Source organism: Phodopus roborovskii, unplaced genomic scaffold (genome assembly GCF_943737965.1).
Source record: "Phodopus roborovskii unplaced genomic scaffold, PHOROB, whole genome shotgun sequence".
In the NCBI taxonomy this organism is placed as follows: Eukaryota; Metazoa; Chordata; class Mammalia; order Rodentia; family Cricetidae; genus Phodopus; species Phodopus roborovskii.
Genome location: NW_026126418.1, coordinates 15,978,444 through 15,986,224, shown reverse-complemented (window position 1 = coordinate 15,986,224; position 7,781 = coordinate 15,978,444). Strand labels below are relative to the sequence as shown.

The 7,781-nt window shown below is 40.7% G+C and overlaps 1 protein-coding gene across 3 annotated transcripts in view; it reads left to right on the top strand.

Moving 5' to 3' along the window:
• Ckap5 (cytoskeleton associated protein 5) overlaps positions 1-7,781 on the top strand; it is a 90,841-nt gene continuing 83,060 nt past the window's right edge. For 2 of the 3 annotated variants that reach the window (XM_051184203.1, XM_051184201.1), the window contains exon 1: positions 1-132. The gene's annotated coding sequence lies outside the window, so the exon portion shown is untranslated. Of the gene's footprint in view, positions 133-238; positions 364-7,781 lie in introns of those variants that run through there. The other variant, XM_051184202.1, reaches the window with a different exon arrangement.

Here is a 7,781-nt window from a genome sequence, read left to right as displayed (position 1 = left end):
CAAACGGACCAATGAAAGGGCGATAGGCGGTCTTCCGAAGACCAATAAACAACGAGGACACTGCGGGGTGTGCGGCGGCCCAAGCGGTTTTAAACGGCTTAGAGCAGGCCCCTCGGTTCTGACCCGGCGGAGGTGAGTGGGCGGTAGGCCTCACCTATTAGCCCGGACCCCGAGGGCCCGGCGTCGCGCGCGCCAGGAGACCCACGTCCACGGGTGAGGCCCTCGGCGGAAGCGCGCCGCCGCGGTCTCGCGAACCCGGCAGGGTCTGAGGCGGCGAAGCGGGGCGGAGGCCCGGGAGCCCGCGGCTGGCAGGGCGGGGGGCGTGGGCGCTCGCTTGTGCTAGAGACCCGGGCTGGGATTCAGGTGAGCAGAGCGCGCGGCCCGGCGCTACGGCAGCGCCTGAGGTTGGCGGGCGGCGCCGGGCCGCGCCTGGAGGCTGAGGTTTCCGAGACCGGGGCGGGGGCCCTGCGAGCAGGCCCTTGGTGGAGTGCGCCTCGCGGAATTATCAAATGAATGAACAAGACCACGGGAGGGCTGTGGTGGGTGTGAAGGGCCTAGTCGCCTCAGAGCCGGACCAGAGCGTGGTGTCCGGGCCTGTCTTCCATACCTGCATCCCCTACCTGCTATGGTTTTTCTTTTTAACGATTCTGATCATTCACCGCCCCGCCCTTAGTTTTCTCCCTCAGAAAGTGTCACCAGAGTTTAGGTATTTTGCAGCTGTGTAGGTTTCGGGGACCAATACAATAGCAATCAGTGTAGGTTACCTAGGCCTTGTTACTTTAAGGCTAGGTGAATGCGATTCTCACTTTTAGCAGATCGTTGCTGTTGTTGAGAGCTACCCGAAGTCGTGGTAATTGCCAGGCAAGATCGAATGCATCACATTTTGTTTCTTGCGTAGGAAATGATGACAGAGATGTTGCCAGAGTGGCTGCTGTGTGTTAGAGAATGTATTCGTGTTGATGAATCTTAACAATGAGTTTCTGATTCAGCATCAATAGAGGTTTTGCAGAACTTGCCCCAAATTTTTGCACGGCTCCAATTCTCCTAGGGACCAAGACATTAAACCTTGGCCCAGATAGGATGTTTGTCTTACATTATGCATAATTATAGAACTGAAAACTCAATTTTAGAAAGGTGAAATCCTTTTCTTCTCCATTTCCATAACCCTGAAAAGCCCTTCTATGACCTAAAGAACAAGAATATAAATGAAGCAGTCATTTGAGACTTCTGAAGGGACTGATCAAACTGTATAGAGAAAATCAAAATCAATTTAGTTGCCAACATAAGTAAAATCGAGTTAGAAAACCTATAGTGAAAAAATTTTACTCAACGTTTTTGTTTAAAAATTTTTTTTTTTTTAAATCATGGGTCTAGAGAAATGGCTCAGTACTTTATGGCAGTGATTGCTCTTCCAGTGGTCCTGGCGGGGAGAGCACCCATATGACCCTACTCACAGCTATCTGTAACTCCAGTTCCAGGTAGTCCAACGCCCTCTTCTGGTGTCCATGGGCACTGCATACATGCTGCACACAGACTTATACACAGGCAAAGCATCTATACACATAAATATTTTTAAAGATCTTTTGCATTTATTTTTTGTGTGTGGGGAGTGGGTACACATGCCTGATGGCAGACAACTTGCTAGAGTTTTCTCTTTCCATTGTTGTGTTCTGGGGAACAAACCTCAGTTGTCCGGCTTGGCAGAAAACAACTTTTAAGCCACGTCTCTGGTCCCAAAATTTTACACAACTTTTTAATCCTGTTCGTTTAAGGAGGTGGAAAGCAAAGGTATTCCATGGTAATATGCCATGTACTTTCCTCTCTATTTTAAAGTTTGGATCATTAAGTTTGATGTATGAAAAATGGTGTGTGGTAATTCAGTTTTAGTGATGGATAGATGAATACATTAATATTATGAACCCTTGGGTTTAGAGAAAGCAATTAAAAATAATTAACTTCTGGGCTGGGGAGATGGCTCAGCAGATAAGAGCACTGAATGCTCTTTCAGAGAACCCAGGTTCAATTCCCAGCATCTACATGGCAGCTCATAACTGTCTGTAACTCCAGGATCCTCACAGACATACATGCAGTCAAAACACTTGTGTACACAAAATAAAAATAAATTATATGAAAAAAACTTCTTTAACAGTACCTTTGGATAGTGTTAAAATCTTTTTTAAAAAAGATTTATTTATGTGTATGAATGTTCTGTCTATATGTATGTATGTAGCTGCCCCACAGACTTCAGAAGAAGACAATGGATCCCCTGGAACTGGAGTTACAGATGATTTATAAGCATTTTGTGGGTGCCAGGAACCAAACTTAGGTCCTCTGCAAGAGCAACAAGTACATTTAACTTGGAGCTGTTTCTCCAGCTCCTGGTCATAAAATTCTTGATGAATATGAAAGTTTTTATGGTGGTTCACACCTCTGATTCCAATATTTGGGAGGCTGAAGCAGGAGGATTGCTATGAGCATGAAAGCAGCCTGAGCTGCATAGTGAGCTTCAGGCCAAAGTGGGTTATAGGGTGAGACTCTGTCTCAAAAACAGCAGCAAAAAACAAAGAACAAATGAAAACTTTATGTTCTTATAAAGCAAGGCTATCTTGTTCTCTACTGAGATTGATGTCTGTTGGATGTTAAATATCTTCTAGATGTTAAACTTCTATATTCAAGGAACGCATTTGTGAGCCAGGAAAAAAACCACCCAAGGGAGTTTAACAGATATATCTTTCAAACAATTTACTATAGCAGATTATAGTTTCTATGTCCCTGTGGTTCAGCGCTGGGCCTTGAAGAAAGTAAATTCTCAAGTACATTTACTAGCAGTAGCTAATATTTAATGGATAATCTCTGTGTGTCACATTTTATCTTTTTTAACTTTCAGAATTTTACCCATGAGGGAACTAAGAAAGATTATGCAACTTGCTCAGAGTCATATGACTTATAGAACCTGAATTTAAATCCATAAATCCAGTTTAGTAGCCAGGGTCTATGCTCTTATGGTCGTCTATATAAAGTAATGACTTAAAAAGATTCGAGATTTAAAGTAGAGCCCTCTGCCCTCTTTGGTATATCTACCAAAGATAGGAAATATGGATGACAGGAATGGTTATATTTTAGGGAGTCAGTTGAAAATACAATGTTTACCTTATGGGCACCTGTGAGTATGAGATAAAAATGGCAGTTGTGTATTGTTTTGAGATAGAATCTTGCTATGTAGCCCTGGGTGGCCTGAAATTCACTATGTAGATTAGGATGACCTTGAAGTTTTAATAAACCTAACTTTGCCACCTCCATGCTGGAATTTACAGACGTACCAGCTTTAAAATGAAGATATTGAGATGTTAATCTAATTGTGATTGTTTCTTGGTGGTCAGTGTTAGAGAGGTTTGAAGTTTTAAATGATTCTCATGTTCTTATGTCTTGATCTCAAAGTGTTACTTAGGTTCTTTTTTTTTTAATGTTTAGATTTATTTATTTTATGTATGTGTGTTGCTTGCTTGTATGCATGTATGCATCTCCTGTGTACATGGTGCCACAGAGGTTAGAAGATTGTGTTAGGTCCCCTGGAACTGAACTTTTAGGTGATTGTGAGCCACCCTATAGGTGCTGGAAACAGAACTGGGGTCCTATGCAAGAGCAGTAAGTACTCTTAACTGAGCCATCCCTCCAGCCCTACTTTGGTTATCAGTGCACTTACCCTACCTACTTAATAAACTTTGAAGTTGTAGGTTTCTCCTTTTGGCCTTGACTTTTCCTGTTCTCTGCCTAGAACTTCCCACTCTAATGTGCCTTTATCTCAAGCCTGTGATAATCCACATCTCAATTCATATGGCAACTCCTCAAAGAAGCATTTTTCTAAGTTCCTAATTACAATAGCTGTCTTCTTGCCTTTTACCTCATTTTCCTCTATTTCATTTATAGGTTGATTTTTGTTTGTGTCAGAATTCCTCACAGAAATGAAATAATATTAGTAGGTCAGTTAGGCATGGTGGGACACACCTGCCAGTGCTTAGGTGGCAGAGGCAGGAGGAGCAGGAGCTCAAGGTTATTCTTGACTGTTTAGCAAGTTTGAAGATAGTCTGGGCTACATGCCCCTTGTCTAAGAATAACAAAACCAGGGTGGTAAGGTGTCCCAGTGGGTCAAAGTGCTTGCCACCAAGACTTAGGACCCGAGTTCTATCCTCAGGACCCACATGATGGAAGGATCTCCACACGCATGCTGTAATGGTGTACTCATATACACATATATGCTAAATAAATGGTTTTTTGAGTGTTGTTTCTTAATCCTTTTTATCTTTAAAGCAGTACCAAAAAGCAAGTAAATGGCAAAAAAAAAAAAAAGGTCTATTGGACATATTGAACAAAAGTACTCTAAATTGACATATCTTCTGCATGTAATAAAGTTAAACAATGACAGTGTGTAACTGTGTGTCTGTTCTGCATCCTTGGATGTAAACAGTACAGTATCTCAACAGATTAGCTCAGAAGTCTTCCACTAAGAAAACCAAAAATTCTTGGATTTATATTTGTGTTACTTGTGTAGCTGTGCCTAGGCCCTTGTAATAAAGGCCTTTACCACTGTGAGAACAGAAGGACTGTTATGACCCCAAACTGCTATGTGCATGGGGCATGTGATCTCTTGTGCTGTTGGTACATAGCCACTTGGGTCACGATTTAAAAAAAAAAAAAAGTAAAGAATAGTTTTACTGCCTTAAAGTTTTACTCGGCATTTCATTTATTCTTTTCTCATACTGTCTTTGTAGTTTTCCTCTTTCAGAATGTCGTATATCATTAGAATCGTTATCCCGTAACACTGTGTTCAGACTGACTTATTTAACTTCACTATAAGATTTAGGTTCATATAGATTTTTTTTGTTGTTGTTGTTTATTTTTCGAGACAGTCTTATGTAATCTAGGCTGGAACTGAACTTACTATGTTACTAAAATTCACGTTCAATGTGATGCTCCTGCCTCTGCCCCTGAAGTGCTAAAATTACAGGTGTTCAACATCATACTGGACCTTGGGAACTTATACAGCTTGATAGCTAATTTATTTTCATTGATGAGTGATACTTTTTTTTCTGAATATGCCACATTTACTCACCTTGGGAAGAATTGTAGTCACTTCTGGTTTTTAGCAGTTATGAAAAAAGCTGCTAATAAACATTTTCTGGGCTATATATGAACCTAGTTTTTACATCATTTGGGTAAATAAATTTGTTGCATCATATAGTAAAACTGTGTTTAGGTCAAACTGTCAAACTGTCTTCCAAAGTGACTATATTGCTTTGCAGTCTCATCAACAGTGAGTGGGGTTTCCTGTTGCTCCACATTCTTGACTGCACTTAGCTTTAACAGTGTCTTTCATTACTTATTTATTTTCTAACTATTCTAGTAGTGATGTAGTGCTTCTGCTTTTAAAAATGTTTTGTTTTTTATGAAATTATGTTTTAAGAGTGACAGTTTAAAGGAAACTTAAAAATTAATTTTTCATTTTAAATTTAAGCAAAAATTGCAAAACTGCTGCATAGAGTTAAGTTTCTTTTGTCTACTTTCTTGTTAACATCTTACATGGTACATTTGTCAAGGTAAGAAACGAACAATATATTTTATTATTTTTTTATTTTTGTTTTGTTTTTTGAGACAAGATCTCTACATAGCTCTGGCTATTGTGGAATTTACTTTGTAGACAAGGCTAGCCTTTATCAAACTCACAGATCTGATTGTCTCTGCTTCCCTAATGCTAGGTTTAAAGACATGTGCCGCTATGCCCTGCTATTTTTATTACTTTAATTTCAAGGGTATGGGTTAGTCAGCAGTTCTCAACCTATGGGTCACGACCCCTTTGGTGGTTGAATGATCCTTTCATTGTGGGCCACATATCAGATTTTCCTGCATATCAAGTATTTCCATTATGATTTATAACAGTAATAAAATTATAACTATGGAGTAACAATGAAATAATTTTATGGTTGTGGTCATGTAACATGAGGAGCTGTAAAGGGTCGAAACATTAGGAAGGTTGAGGACCACTGCTCCGTGTATTTGGGTATACACACTATAACGTGCAAGTGGAAGTCAGAGGACAGACTTCAGAGTCAGTTCTGTCTTGTGTCAAGGTGATAACTGGGATTGAATTTGTGTCATCAGCTGTGTTGTCAGGTTCCTTCACTTACTGAGCCATCTCTCTGAATTTCAGCAGGGTGCATACCCTTAATGCCAGCAATTAGGTGGCAGAGGCAGGTGAATCTATGAGTTTCAGGACAGCCTAATTTACAGAGTAAATTCCAGGACTGCCAGGGCCCTATCTTGAAAAGCAAACAAACTAAAAGCAAAACAAACAAAAAACCATAAAAACAAAAATCGCTGAATTTCATTTGGATTTCAACAGATTTTCTATTCATACTCTGGTTGTATTTCAGGATCCAGTCCAGGGCAACACATTACATTTAGTGGTTATCTCTCCTTGGTACCTCTGGTCTTTGGCAGTTTCTCAGTCTTCCCTTCTTCCTCAGGATCTTGATGATTTTAAAGAAACTTCTGTGTTGTTTTTCAAGACAGAGTTTTTCTGTGTTAACAATTCTGGCTGTCCTGGAACTAGCTCTGTAGACCAAGCTGACTTGGAACTCACAGAGATCCACCTGCTTCCGCCTCTCAAGTGCTGGAATTAAAGGCTTGTGCCACCAATGCCCATCAAGAAAAGTTTTCTAAAGTTTCTTTGTAGAATTCTATTTCCTCTGTGTTTGATGTTTTTCTCATGATTAGGTTAGGATTATATATATTATTGAAAGGATACCATCATATCAGTGGTACCATCCATGTGGCATTGTTATTGGTCCACTAAGTAGAGTTCTTTTGGCTCTACTGGATAGACAGCGTGGGTAAGCAAGGAGAAATTTTACCTCTGACAGTTTTTGTATCTCTAGGTGTTTGACAGCAGCAGAAGGCAGCTGCTTGTAGACAAGAGTACAGTAGGTAGTACAGACTGGCCTTAGTAATTAGGACCTTACTATAAAGTTTACCAAGGCTTTAAAAAAAGATAGAAACTGAAACATTCCTAGTTAGGGTTGCATCTTCAGTGGTTAGCGAAACAGCTGTTGATTATCATGTAGTTTCTTCAAAATGTGTTCATGCCTGGTGCTAGTATAGGGGTTGTAGTCACCTACCTGTTTGACTGTTTTGTTTGTTTGTTTGGTTGGTTTGTTTTTCGAGACAGGATTTCTCTGTGTAGCTTTGGAGCCTGTCCTGAAACTCACTCTGTAGACCAGGCTGGCTTCAAACTCACAGAGATCCTAGCACTCAGGGCAGAGGCAGGAGGATCTCTGAGTTGAGGCCAACATGGTCCAGGACAGTTAGGATTACACAGAGAAACCCTGTCTTGAAAAAGGTTATAATGGTTCATTTGCCATCACTTTTATACCGAAAATGTATAACCATTTTAAAAGAATGCAACTCTAGACCAAGGAGACAGAGGCATGTGGATCTGAGTTCAAGGCCAGTCTGGTCTACAGAGCTAGTTCCAGGGGCAGCTAAGGTTGTTACAGAGAAACCCTGTCTGGGGGCAGGGAGGGGGGGTTTAAATGGTTTTTTTTGTTTTATTTTATGGGTATAGTTGCATGGCTTTAATTCCCAGCTCTTGGAAGGCAGAGGCAAGCAGATCTTTGTGAACTCAAGGCTAGTGTGATCTACATACTGAGTCACAGGATAGCCAGGGCTATGTAGAGACTCTGTTTGAAAACAAAATTACTATTTATTTGTATGGGTGATATGCCTGA